Raw genomic sequence first — 15,262 nt, 5'->3', positions numbered from 1 at the left:
GGAGGGACAGTGTCTTCTCTACCATCCTGCTTTCCCTGTTTCCATTTTCTCTCTTGTGATTGGGATACAGGTAGGCAGTCAGAGCTGGGATTGCTCACTGTCCCTCTGTTTGCTGCTTGGGGGTGTAGGGGTGTCCAGGGCATCTTGGTGTTTGCCTTACAGGTTGATGGTAGAAGTTGGGAAGAGCATGGATAGCATCAAGAAGCAGAAAGCTGTGAATTAAAGGGAGGTTTCAAAGGTTGATTGGCTGCTGTCTATTAAAAGCCCAGATCATGAGAAAACAAGTAACTTGCGGTGAAAGTCAAGTCTGCCAGCTTGCTGCTGCGTTTCTCCCGAAGCCCCTACTTGCTTCTGGGGGAGTCACGTAGACTGCTGTGGTGCTGGGGGATGAGCTAATTAGGAGGAAAATGGCATAGATGTGGAGAGGGGATTGGCCTGAATAAAACACTGTAAAAGGCTCAGTAGTTTGAGCCCGGCTCTAGACCAGTGGTGTCCAGCTGAAGTCTCTATGATGATGGAAGTGTTTTGTCTATTTGTTTGTCCAATATGATAGCCAAAGAATGAAGAGGGCCAAACCATTTGCAGTCATAGAGAGGGTCAGGGTTGGCTTCTGTGCATGAAACTAAGTTTGGACTTTCCAAATCTAGGTTTATTTAGCAGTATTGCTAATTGCAGGGTTTTGTTACAAATCTATTTTCTTTGGCCAATTCTCTTTTTTCATCTTTACTGAGGTATAACTGACAAATAAAATTGTGAGATTATTTAAAGTGCAGCTTCAATGTACATCATGGTGGTTTGACATACATATATCTCTGGCCAGTTCTTGACTTATATAAGATACTAACACTAAAAGTTACCTCCTAGAAAACGCCAGAATTAGGGGTACAGTTTAATTGGCCTTGACTACGCCCACTGAAAACCATAAGATTAAAACTGCAGCATTAACAGCCCAACACTAATTCGAAGGGATACTCTTCAATGTTTCTTTGGAATTATGACCAAATTGTAGTTCCACACACTACTTCAGTACTCAGGGCCAGAGAACAAGTGTGGGCAGGCTGATCAATAAAAAGGCTCTGCAGTCAGGCTGGCTACAGTGTGAATTATTCCTCTGCCACATATCGCTCCTGAACCTTGGGCAGGTTACGAAGTCTGTGTCCTCACTACCCAAACTGGAAAATGTCTGCCTCATGGGCTGCCCTGAGAAGAAAACTAAATGATGTATTAAAGTGCCCAATGTAGTGCCCAGTCATTAATTAGTCAATAATCATTTAAATAAATGTCTAGTATTTAATTACTTAAATATTAGTAAGCTTTAAGTATTAAAAATAAAAGTAATAAAATATGGTGATATGAAATGAATTATCTGAATTCTACAAAATTGATCTTATCATGGATTTGTTATCATAGTCATCTTTCCCATTAAAACTCAGGGGTAAAACCCAGGAACAGCGTTAATCTTACAAGGCTTCCGATGGTCCGCTCCTACCCAGCTCCTCACCTCGCCTTCACCTCTGCCCAGAGCCTTCCTCTGCTTCTTTCAATGCACTGTGTTCTCACTCACTGGGGAGATTTTACACCTGCTGTTCCCTGTCCCTGTCCTCCATCCTCTCCACCCTATGGTCTCAACTCAAGCTTCCTCTGACCCTCCAGCCTTGGTCAGCTTGCTCAGCCATGTGCTCTCACTGAATTCTGCTCTTCTTTTTTGCATCAGTTTTTGGGTGTGTAGTGTATACATTTGTTTGTGCCATTATTTGGAGATGTCCATCTTGCTCATCAGGCTATGAATCATGAGCAGGCACAAAAGCAACTGCTGATTAGCTACTGAACTAACTAGTAAAGTAATTCATTTGTGGCTTTTATTTTTTTCATGGTGTAATACTGTGTTGTTTTTTCAAATGAACTTCATAACAATTGTTGGTCAGAAAAAAATGATTAAAAGTACATTTTGTGATTTGGAGTTTGTTCGGGGACTTAGAACTCACTCAGTGCATAAGCCTGCTTCATCTTCACTTGAATGTAACCATGTGGGAGCTGCTTAGCAGATCACTAACCAGTGGTTCTGGGGATGTGACAGTCCAGTGGTCAGCCCAGATCACAGGAAGCGTTCCCTGCAGGCAGTGTAGACTGAAGTAATTACCCTAGCTGGAATTCAGTCATCTCACCCTAAGAGTACATCTCACCCTAAGAAAGCCTAGAGAATTATTTTTCCAGTGCAGCCATTGGCTTGACGTTTAGCTACCTTTTCTTTATGAAACCCCATTACACTTACTTTGCTTTGGTATTTATTCCTATGATTGAACAAAGAAAAATTAAGGGCCGCAATAAAAGCAAATTTTCAAATACGAAATATGTTTATAGCATAGAAAATCATGACAAAGCTCAGATAATTCACTGTTTTGCATTTGCAATGTGCACATGAGTGAGCCAAATGATGTTTAAATTTTTCTTCGTTCTTTCTCAATAATGGGTCAGATAAATCACTGTCTGATTGCCTATTACATTCTTGAAATTGCACTGGGGATGACTGGCAATAAAAGCCCCCAATTCAGACTCACTTGTGTGCAAACAGTAAACATTGTTTACCATTTTTATATTTATGTCAATGATTATAAAATAGTCAACAGCTAAAAGGTACTTAGAAAAAAAGCAGCATCTTTCCTACAGAAAGGAATCTCTGACAAAAAATTTTCTGTTTCCCCTTGATTATGCTACTCCACAGCATGGCAATAATGTGAATATACAACTATCCCCAAGCCATTTATACCTCTGCTATCAATTACGAAATAATAAGCTAGAGCTACAAACATGCTGGATATTAAGGAAAAACAATACCTTTGTTTGGTTCAAATAGTATATTTTTAAGTGCATATTTCAGAGTCTCTACATTGACCCAGTTTACTGTACAGATTTTTTTCCTGTGCTTAATTTCCTTCTTCTTTATTTAAATAATATTCGTGATTACCCACATTTACATCACTTATGAGGCCTTTGCTTATTCGTTCTCTCATTTGATTTGGTATTGTGCTTAACAAAAATGAGGAAAATGATTTCCAAGACATGTAAAGTAACTTGTCTAATGTTTGGTTAAATGGCCAAACACAGCCTAAACTCAAACCCTATCATTCCACACCCGCATCTGTACTTTTAGGCAAGGGCAATACTGTTTGGTAATCTTAAGCCTCAGTGTATGACTTTCTGGACCAAGTTTCCAAATTTATATACTTATGCATTGGTTGATTAATTGATAACTTGACTTCCTTACTCATTACCCATTGACCCATCAGTTTTGGTGGGTGCTGTATCTTGTATTCTATGGGGTGCTGGTCTTTTGTATGTATGCGTGCTGTCTTACTAAGCTCCACAAAGAAAACAAAGAAGAGATAGTATTAACCCAAAAAGAACTTAACCAAGTATGAAGCAACTTTAATGGAGGTGTGCGGGGCTGGAAAGAGAAGGCGTCTCATAAAAAATAAGATTTAAGCTGGGTCTTGAAGGGAATGGTGGACTTGCATTATCAGGGAGAAAGCAGAAGGGCATCCCAGGTGGTGGAGACTGCAGGAAGCACCTCCAGGAAACATCTTACTGGCTGCAGTGAGTAATTAATGTGGTTATTCCCGAGTATGTCTGCACACTTTGCATTTTAAATGATAATTTATCATTACAAGCAGTGTCTGATTCTCATGAGTGTTAGTTAAAAATTATTCCTTAAAGGCTTTATTAATTTAAAACTATCAACTTCGGTATAATATCATTTTGAAATCTTTTAGGGTCTCTTGAGGTAAATCCAAGTACGACATACCACAAACCGGTAAATAGGTTCAGTTTTGGTGAGGCTCTGCCTGAGGGCAGTGAGCTGTCAGGAGAGGGTTTTATTTCTGGGATTTTCAGAAGCAAAAATGTGGCTGTTGTGACCCTGTTGAAAGCCACTGCTCCCTGAGTGACACAGAAGGGTACTCAAGATTCTTTGCATATGGATTTCAACCTCCTGGCTTCTTGTGAGCAGAATCTGATAATATTCTGGGCAGGGCAGTGCCCGTATGAGGAAGGGACACAGGCAGGAAGGGCCCCTCTGTCGGGTGCACAGGTGGAGGGGCAGTGTGGGGTTCTGTCCCCTCTGTGGGCTGGGTGTGTTTGAGAAAGCAGGTAATGGGTTTCTGTTAATGTCTGCTGCCAATTCCTTACTCTTCCTTCCATGGTGGGCATCCATGGCAGCACTCCAAGGACACAGAGGAGAGAGGAGTTCAAAGTGAAACCCAAGGGTGAATCTGCTCATGCACACCTTGGGGAAGCAGCTACCTGATTGGGGAAAGGAGATGAATATTCCCAGGTAGCAGGATGGCTGGTGGTGGGAGAGGATGTGGGAGTAGGAAAATAGCCTGACACCCCAACCTGGAAGGAGGAAGGGGCGGGAGAAGGGTGATGGCGCCAGGTCCAAGATGGTGGTCCAGCCAACGCCTGCTCCTTCAGCAGCTCTCTCTCAAGCCTGGACTTGAGCATACATACAAAAGACCAAGTGTTGGGGAGGGAGAGTTGGCGGAAGGCAAAGTTGCTGTGACCTCAGATGACTTGGGAGTGGCCACCAGCCTAGAAGACCAGGAAAGTAGGTGGAAGCCAGCAAAAGAAGGTGGTTTTTTCAATCACTCCCGTATCACATCCTTACTTCCAGCCTGGTTTCTAATTACACCTTGGGCCGCCACCCTGACTAGTGATTTGGTCTTCCTTCAACCTAATATTTATTCAATATTTATTCAATTTATTCAACCTAAAATTTATTTAGTTAAGGAGGGAAGAAAGTGATTTTCTATTAATAAAAGTCGTACTCATGTAATGAAGAATTGATATGCCCTGAAGTTACTACCATTTTCACTCATATGGACTTCCCTTTACTTCTATAGTTTTTCCATCATTCATACACTGAAATGCAGTGTTTGGCATCCATACCTGTAACAATAGCAGAGATGGACATGGAGGTGGGTACTAAGACTCAACTGGTGAACAGCAATATTTAGTTTCTGAATTTTAATTGACTCTGACACCTGACATCGGAGTGTTCAGTAGCTAGTCTAAATATGGTGATCTGCTCCGAATATAGAAATTGTTGTGTGCACACAGAAAAATTATTTAATAGAAGCTGGAGTGTCTGGTGAGGACTTTTATTTAGGTTTCCACTTTTCACCTGTGGATTCTCTCTTCTTCCCAGGAGCAGGGCCAAATTACACTGTGGGCTAAGGAGTCATGTGTGGGAACATGTCAGATTTAGCCCTGTGGTGATCCATCTCTTTCCCATTATGGGTAATGGAATGCCAACCAATGCCATCCAGCCAGTGGCCCAGCCCCCTTGATCTTGATTCAGGTCAGGGTATCAGGCTTTCTGAGGCTGATGTGGCCCATGAAACCAACTGACCCAAGGACGTGGGAAGAGAACTTTGGGAGGAGATTTTAACAGAGAGAGGTTTGGGGTGGGTGCATGTGTGGGGCGGGGGGAAGAGTGGGAGAAGGTGCACATTTAAGCTCGGAGTGGATGAAAGGAGGATGATGGGGAAAGAACAGAATAAAAGTTGAGTGTCAGCATAAAAGTCTTTCCCTTTCTGCCATGACTAACAGGAAGATGGGCACCTGGCCCTCTTTCCTTCCGCCAGGGGGAGGGGCTCAGTACCAGCATCCTGATGTCTTCTCATTCTCCTCCTTTCCCCCTCATTGAAGGCCACTGGTTGTTAGAGCACCCCTGATCTAGATTCCCATATCCTCAGCAAGGCGATTTTACCACTGCTGATCTGCCTAAGAATGTAAATGAGTACATTTAAATATCATGTTCTCAACAATTTTATGTTTTGTTCTAAGCTCAAAATAAAGCTACCCAGGTGTTCTTTTATAAATAGGACTGCATGAATTTAAACAAACCTTTGCATTATTCATCGCAACAAAGGAATCGGAGTTCCTTCTCTAGATATAACTAATTTTAACACTTTTTAAAAGTAATAAACTACTGAAGGTAATTAGCACATCACTAAGCATTGTCTTGAACAGATGTATCAAATTTGACTTGGAAACCATTTTGTTGGATGAACAATTATCCTGAAACCCACTGAAAGTTATCTATCACTGGTTTTTGGCCATGATGACTTTATATTATCATAACTTGTTTTTAATTCAAGCCCTTGGCAAACAATTTAAATGAGATTTGCAATGTAAGAGTGCTAATCTCCTGGTTGAAATATTAAAACTTCACGCATGAAAGATTTATTCTTTTAATAAGATCAATCACACTGGACATCACTCACCCTCCCCAATTAAAACCCACTTAATTCACAAACAATTTATTTAAAAAATTTGCGTACTCCAAAGGCACATTAGTATAATAGATTTTCTGTCCCACTTAAGGTGGGTAACAACTGGCCATACCTAAACTCAAGCTCTTCTTACCCTGTCAAAAATTCTTTATTAATAGGTGGTTGACACTTTAATTCTAAAACAAAGCTTCTAACAGTTTTAGAAGATGAGTACACCAAGGAGCATGCGATAATAAACAGTTTAATTCAGTGGGAATTGCCAGCACTGAATGCACACATGCTCACAGCTGGGAGAGTTTGTTTTGTTTGGTCATTTAGTCATTCGTTTATTAACATTACCTTGGGGGCAGAGGTTTCTATTGGAAGAATACCCTTTAGTGGCCCCTTTTACTTCTGGACGTGAAAGGCAAGTGGTGTTGTCCTGGAGAAGACAGTAACCAGACAGCTGTTGGCCTGACAGAGGCCCTGTTTTCCCATCCTCCTTCGTTGTGGTGAGGAGGGGACAGAGGACGTTTGCATGGAAGCCAAGGAATCTCCTTGGAGGAGAGGGATTAAGACGGATGCCTCCTGCCCTGAGGTTCAATGCTTCTCTTGCAAGGAAGTGGCCCTGACAGCGATCAGTTATCAAGAGATGATCCCAGAAAGTTCTGAAAGGAAATTTACCCTAAGAATGAGGGCATCTGAACAAAGAATTGATTCTTGATATATTTGCTAGTGAGAATCAGAAACCTGGCACTGGGAAAATGTAGCTCTGTGGGAGATGGAGGGGTGGTGGGTGGAATGAAGGTAGGGGTGTGAATTAACTGAGAAAATATAATATTGGGACCCAGGAGTACAATGACATAAAGTAATCAAGGCAGAGTTTAATACTGGTAAAGAGACCCCCTCTTCCTCACTCTTCTACCCTGACAAGCTACAGTCCTGGACTGCCAGTCTAGACTGCACAGCAGTGTACACAGAGGTTGCAGTAGGGAAAGAGACTGGGGCTATTCAGAACACTCAGTTTTCTCCATAAAATGATTGGACTAACCCAGGTTCCCACAGGCCACACCTTACAAAACTGTCAAGATGTCACTGTCAGCATCAGCTGGAAAACTGCTCTCTCTAAAAGCACAAGAGGACACTTCTCCCCCATACAGCCTGTGTCTGCTGTGGATGCTGGGACCACAGGCCTGCGTCCACTGTCCTACAACCTACCAGCTGACAGTCCCCTACTCAGAAATGGTGGTTAGCTGAAACAGAAACTGGATAAAGCATACACTGGTGATGCTCCCTAGGGACAGAGTATTTATTTCATTTACCAACTTTATAGCCTTTGATACATTTCTCAAGAAGTTGCCTCACTCAGTAAAATACGGATAAAAGTCAAAGAGAGAAAAGTGAAAAATATTTTGCCAATATGATGTCCAGAAGAAAAGAAAATCTGAATACACTTGGGGCATACTCATGGAAGTGAAGCTTATTTTCAGTGAGTTTGATGACTAACTATCCATAACTATCCAGTTATGAGTGGTAGAAAAATTGTGACATGAACAATTCCAAACATGTTAAAATATGGTGGTATATCAAGAATGAAATAAATACCTCAGACTGAATTTGAACAAAAAGGTCTGCAATTTTTATTCATAGAAAATATTTTTTCACACATGTTCATTAGATAAATGTTGCGCAAATATGTGAAAAATCACCATTTAAGGGGGCCTCAAACTACTAGCCCATCCAGGATGCCCACACGTCCCGGTCCACCCTGGGCATGCCCACAAGGAAATCCGGGCTGTCGGGTCAAGCGCTGCTGCTCTGAGGGCCTAGTACTACTTCAGTCCAAAGAGGGCACCTTGTTTATTTTAAGCCAAGGCAAACTGCAGATGACATATAACTCTGCCTCCTTCCTTTCCAGCGTCTTCTCCTCATTACCCTGTGTCTGCACAGCCTTAGTACACTAAGAACTTCAGCTAACTGCTGCCTGAATTTACCAAGCACCTCCCCACACACCTAACATTCCCAGTTCAGTTCATTAACTGTATTAGACAAATGTTTGCTATGACCGTTATGGTATTACTCAGAACTCAAGGACGAGAGTTATGCCTAACACGTATGCTACCATACACTGATCCCCCTTTCCCCGTTGCAATCAGATACTAATTTTTTGAAAGACAAAAACCAAGTTTTAATTTTATTTCCTATAGTTTTTTTACTTTAAAACCTAATTTGCTTTATGAAATAAATTTGAAGAAAAAAGAGGTGGAGGAGGACCCTCACAACATGAAGCAACATAAAAGGCAAAGCAGCAACTACCATGTAACTACCTTATTTGAAACCTGATTTTAAAATAAGCAATAAAAATTATGACACTTATGAGGCATTTGGAAGTCTGAACACTACTAGTATATTTGACAATACTGAGGACTTATTTCTTATTTTCAGGTGTGATAATGGTAGTATGGTTATGTTTAAGAAAAAAAGGGTCCTCATCTTTTAAAGAGTCATACTGAAACATCTATGGATTAAATGTTATGATATCTGGGATTTGTTTCAATTTAATACTGAAGGGGCAAGGTGGTTGGGGGCTTGGGTACAGCATCAAGTGATTGGCCAACATTTGATGGTCATTGAGGCTGGGTGATGGGTAAATGGAGGTTCCTTATGCTACTCTATTTTTGTATATGTTTGAAGTTCTCCTTGATAAATAAGAATGAAAAAACTAAAGTGGATATTAAGATCTGGAAAACTAGTAGAGTAGACACTACGGTGTTTTAAGTTAACCATATTGGGCACATTTCTAAATTCTTCATCTAATCTATCGCTACTGTGTATATGTATTCACAGGGCAATAGATGCCTTGGTGAAGAAGGCATTTATTTTTATCTTAAAAGTCATTGAAATAAAACAAACCTTTAAAACATTCTCTTTCTTACTTGTCATATAAATCACTTTATATAGGACATCTTAAGACCCATGCCTTGTGCTTTAAAAGAACTCTATATCACTTGCCAACCTTAGCATAAATCCTCTTGATATGTTTAACTAAGATTTACTAAAATAAAACCTCAGCTCTATTTCTTCTGAACAAAGGTATGTGCATATACTCCTATCATTTGTTCAGATTTCTCCTGGGGGTTTTGCCATCTTTACTCCACATGGTTGTATTTATGTTGCAGTTGAAAAGATTTCGGAACACATTTCACAGGCTTTAATTCCTGCATGGTCTTGCATAACTAACTGCTTGCAGAATTCTGACACCATGCGTAGATATATGTCTAATTACGCTTTTGAACTTACTGAAATGAACATAATTCTGTCCTCAGATCATGGGCTAGATATTTAAAATTTTTAATTGGCTATTATTTTTCCAAGTAAGCTTACTGCAGTTTGAGTTTGAATTAAATTGGAAAGTATATGTGAACAAAATCCTTGTATTTCTTGTTTGAAGTCTATTGTTGCATACATTTCTAATAATAGATTAGCAATTATATTTGTAGGCATGCATGTTTCATACACAAATTATCTATATATTTATGTAAACATATTATGGTAAAATCTCTTTATAGTGAACTGCAGGCGACGCAGCGACTCAGAAGCCCTGCTAGGGTTGATGTATTTCATCAGAGGTCATGGCTTGCTTTTCAGTATACCTAAATCTCTGTTAAGATTCTGTTCCAACAGAATTCTACTATTATTTCAGTGCAGAAACAGTACTCAGGGTGGCATTTCAAATTCAAATGCTGGCAGGGATCAGGCAGGTAACATAAACGAGTGAAGCCAGACAGGCAGATTATGCATGTGGTCGCCGGGAGGGACCGCCTCTGTCTAAAGGGGCAGCAGTTCTTAGCGCTTGTTGGTTGTGCCTTGTGGCATAGCGTTTCCAGATGTCTCATTTTTTTTTTTTTTCCTTAGAGAAACCGTAAATCTAGATTTTTATGTTCAATTTCCCAATTTTAAAACATGGGCCAAAGAAGCCATGCCTGCTGTTTGCATGGACCAAATACTGATCTAGGAGAAGCAGCACTAAAAGGGCTTTGTCTCTGATTGCTTGCTACTGTGGAGTTTCCACAACTGAATTTCTCAATAGATGAGTGTATTTCCTTTAATCAGGATACGAATATCTGTCCTCTAATCGTCCCATAGGATCTTCTGTATGCTGACTGAACATGCCCGAGGGAGACACGGGGCCACTTTGCAGACCCAGCCTAGTTATGTCTATTAAAAAATAACTAGGAAAACAGAGAAATTGGCCCTTTCCTTACACAAGGGTAGGAGGGAAAACTGGAGCAACTTTTACCAAGAGCAGTTTGGCAATATGTTAAAAAAATTTTTAATAAATGCATTTTTCACTGAACAATTATATGTCTGTAAATTTATCCTCAGGAGAAAATCACAGATGTTAAATGAATGGCACAGGTTTAGTTCATACAAGGCTGTTCATCTCATACTACTTATGGTAGTAAATAGTGAAAAAAACCAAAATGTCTAACAATAGCACACTGGGTAAGTAAATTATGATGCACTACACTGCTTCTGTGATTAGGTGAACACAAATAGATGAAAGAGATGATTTGTATGCTGATGGCATGTTGTAAAACTACCTAAGGAAGCTCTAGGTCTAATTCATTGGGATGGAGAGTTAGTTAAACGGTCAGTGGTACATGATAGAAGGAAGTACTCATGAACCAAAAAAGAAAGTAGTGAGTGAAGGACTAGTAAGTCCAATGGCAGGTGCACTGGAAGACAGAAATGGTCCCAAGTAAAGCATCAAGCTCTAGGCTGACCTAAGGGCTAGATAGGGTACCTGTGGGAGACAGGTCTTCATCGACGTGGGCAATTCTGAAGCTGGTGGGCACATCCGCGGCTGTAATGCTAGACCACGTCACCCAAGCCACACCTGGCTTTGTGAGCTGGTGCATATTTACTGCCCAGTGCTTCACGCCATAGAGTCTCCTAACACCAGGCTCCTTGCAGCTCCAGGACTACGCCGGACTCTTTCTTGTCTCTGTACCTCAGCCGTGACTGCCCATCGGCCTGGAAAGCTCCTGTCCTACCTTTCCTCGGAAACTGCTTGCCCCTCATGCTTCAGGATCAGCGAGGCTCAGTTTCCCCGCGAGCCCTCAGCTCCGTTATGTTCTGTGGCTGTCGCTGCACTCTCAACTACTTGGTACGGATCTGCCTCTGTGTCTGTTGTCGTGCTGTCTTCTCCACTGAGCTGCCAGTTCTTTGATGAGGGAGATTGTGTGTTTCTCACATGCGTAGCCCGGCAACAGCACACCTATGGTTCCCCGTGTAAGCAAATAGCTCATACATGCCCCAATGTGGTGTCAGGCTGTGCCCCAGCTACATAATGTAGGTGGTGGCCCTGGACCCCAACGGTGTTTAATTTCATGTATATGTTTGTCTTTTTCACATGACTGAAAATGCCTTGAGGACCTGCTCTCTGTCTTTACAGAGAGTAAATACCCATTACCCTCCTCCTAACCCCTGAAACTCAGTATCTAAGATGCTGTTTTTCCAACCTCAAGGCTTGTAGCTTTTTTATGACCATATATTTTTTCATATAAACTCAAATTTATTTAAACCTGGAGCACTAAAAACATTCATATTTTACTTTAACAGAAAAGAAAGAAAATGGGAACCATTAACCGGATGCTGTTAATTATTTTCCAACAAAATTTTCTTTTCCCTAAAGTTTTTTTTCCTAAAAATTTTTTTTTAGTATTTTATCTATGGAAAGTGAGTCTTCTGTGATTTTTGTTCTAAATAATTTAGAGATGATTAAGTACAGTAATTCAGAAAACAACAATGAGTTCTTGGGAGCTTTTGAACTTATATTGGGATCTTCTGGGCATTTAGGAAAATTGGCATTTAAAAAATCAAGTAGTGGTATATAATAATGAAGTCACATTTTTTTTACTTGATCCTCAAAATAATCTTGCTATTATCATTTTACAAGTGAGGAAGTGAAGCTAAGCAAAGTTATAATGACCTGTCCAGGTCATGCCTATAATTGGATACTTCTGACCACAAATTCTCTCCCCTTTACATCATATACCCCAAAGCTTCCTTTAATTGTTACTCCTTTTTTATTTTAAAGAGGCTAAAATGGCTCTTTTAATAGACTTCGAATCTATTTTTTGGAACTCACTCATTTCACCTCATTCAACCATAAGCCATGCAACTTGAACTCTCTCTGCTAAGTTGGTAATGTTTTGTTTTATTAACAATTGCTTCTTGAGCTCTAAGACATAGGTGAACAATGTTAGCATTATAGAGTTTGGTTTCTTAAGTGGAAGTCATCTATTAAATAAATTGAAAACAAATATTTCCCCCAGTTAAACAAACAGAAATCTTTCATTATCTTGGCTTAGACATGTAGATTTTCTACCAAATTTTTTTCTTAGGTATTTTGGAAAATCAAATCTGAAATCAACCTGGAGACGATTTAATGAGAATGGATTGTTTTATCATTACTAATGCATTTTTGTTTGATTTTCTTATGGATCTGGAAGACATTGTGGTACTAGAAATTATTGGAGGAACATAGAAAGATGCTTAAAAGTGGAAAACACTGACCAGCTCCCACCCCCACCTCTACATTTCCACCCGCTTTTAAATCCTGAAAGGTTGTATTCCTCTAGGTTGTTTAGCCTGCTGGTGGTTCACATTTAACACTTTGAGGGAGTTCCCTCAGTGGTTAGAAAAACATGAGAACCCACACTTCCAGAAAGCCAGAGCAGTTTCATGCCAGCTTTCTAGAATTAATGAGGCGTCTCAGAATGGTTTTGTCATGGATATGTCTACAAATTTGTCATTGTTGTAACTTCCTCAAAGGGATTTTAAAAGAAAACCATCTTCAATAGAAGAAAGCATTTTTCATTATGAAATATTTCAGGTGTACATAAAAGCAAAGAGAAAAATAAAAGGAAAAACCCATGTACCCACCACCAAGGTGAGTGATCAAACAAAAATAACCATTAAAGCTCTTCCAGGACCCTCACCAGATCCCATTCCCCCTCCTCTCCTCCAGAAGCAATTATTATCTAAATTCGGTGTGCCTCAGCCCCATGTATGTGGTTCTACTTTTATTACATGTGGGCAGACCTAAAACAACAAACTCAGCGTTTGATACTATTTTGTAGGTTCTTAAATGACATATATATGATCTTCTGCAATTTGCTTCTTGTTTTTGCTCAATGTATTTGAAAATTATCCAGATGATTGCATATAGCTCTAGTTCCCTCATTTTTGCAGTTGTAGAGAATTACACTGTGTGACTAGACCACAATTTATTTGTCCATTTCCATAGTGATATACATTTAGGTTCATTCATCTTTGTTGCAATTGCTAACAAAGCACCACTGAATATTTGCTCAAAAATGTGCAGTTCCAAATGGAAAAGTGCATTGATATCTGCACTTACTAAGTCTTTTTCCAATCCCTCCCACCAGTTATGCAAAAGTTTTCTATTTTTTTAATTGCCTACCTTCCCTGAATATGTACTCCACTGAATTCAATCATTTATTGTTGGCAACTATTTAGATTCTGTTGTGGGATAGACACACACACACACACACACACACACACACACGAACGCAAATGGGTTTAAAAAAAACCCATTGGAATTGTTTATTTGGAAAATTCTAAAGCAGGTTAGAAAATTAAATTCTAAGTTTTTAAGTGTATAGCTGAGGCATTTTAACACATGACACACGTTCTATCAGCAGTAGTATCTTTTAACAGTGAAAACACCTCTACACTTCCAGTCTTAAAATGCCATCTGTGTGGCAAAATTTATTTGGACAAACAGTTCATTTTTCACTCATGATCCAAATATCATCTTTTTTTGAAGGTGTGTACTTCTTTATCCCTTTTAAAGTATCTGCAGGGGAGCAGGGTCCTGACAACCATTTTTCCTCACAGAAAAGGCCAGAGATTTCAGAATACTTATCTTTTTTGAAAGGAAAAAGCCAACTCAGCTTTAAACTTGCCAACTCTTTTCCCCAATCTTATGTATAATAAAAAGGTTTTATGATCATTGCTCATCTCAGGATCAAGTATAATAAAGTTCTCCTTCTTCTTAGAATATAAGCCATAAAACCACATAATCAGGCACATTTAGACTAGCATTTTCCACAATATGCTGGAACCGTGAGTAACCGAGAGCCCCCAACACAGTCCCCTTTCCCTCAGAACACCTCCTACTATACCACCCGAGTGGGCCGCCAGCATCAGTGCGCATGTTACGTATTAGTAAAGCTCAGTATAACAAATAAGTGGAAATGGAATTTTCTTTTCTAATTCTGCCCCTCAGTGGATTCTCTTGTGCATCCCCAGCAGTGCACACAGGTCACTTTGGGGATCAGTGGCTAACGTGATGAGTGGGGCCTGGATAGATGGGAGACGTGAAGGCTTTTCTGATGATGGCCATGGCAAGCAGGGGCTTAGGCTGGAATGAGCAGGACCAGTGGGCAAGACCACAAAGACGGGAGCCTGGGGAGGGCTGTGGAGGGTGAGACGAAGACGGAAAGGAAGTCTGGGGTCAGCCGGTGGGGCATGTTTATTGCCGGGGCTAGGGATTATATTACAGGCAAAAGGAGAGCATCTTGGGACAAATGAGGGATGTGATCAAATTTCCACTTTTAAGAAACGTATCCAGCAGCAGGGTGGAAGATGGGTTGGGGAGGTGGAGACAGAGAAAAGGTTTTAGAATGTAATTTCCCATGAAAGGTAACGTTGAGTTCAGGGACATGAAGATGACTGAGAGGAGGCGGAGGATTCGAGAGACATTATGGAGTAGGTCTGACCCGCTGCGTGTCTGATTCTCCCCAGCAAGTGAAGCAGAGGGAGGAGGTGAAGTCCACTGAAGTGCCCAGTGTTGGAGGCAGTGTCAGGAGGAGGCCTGGGTTAAGGGGGCAGAGGAATGAGTTCATTCCAGACACCGCGACTTCGGACGTGCACGTGGCGGTGTCCAGGAGTGAAGG

Source organism: Camelus dromedarius, chromosome 2 (genome assembly GCF_036321535.1).
Source record: "Camelus dromedarius isolate mCamDro1 chromosome 2, mCamDro1.pat, whole genome shotgun sequence".
In the NCBI taxonomy this organism is placed as follows: domain Eukaryota; kingdom Metazoa; phylum Chordata; class Mammalia; order Artiodactyla; family Camelidae; genus Camelus; species Camelus dromedarius.
This window is presented reverse-complemented; position numbering follows the sequence as displayed.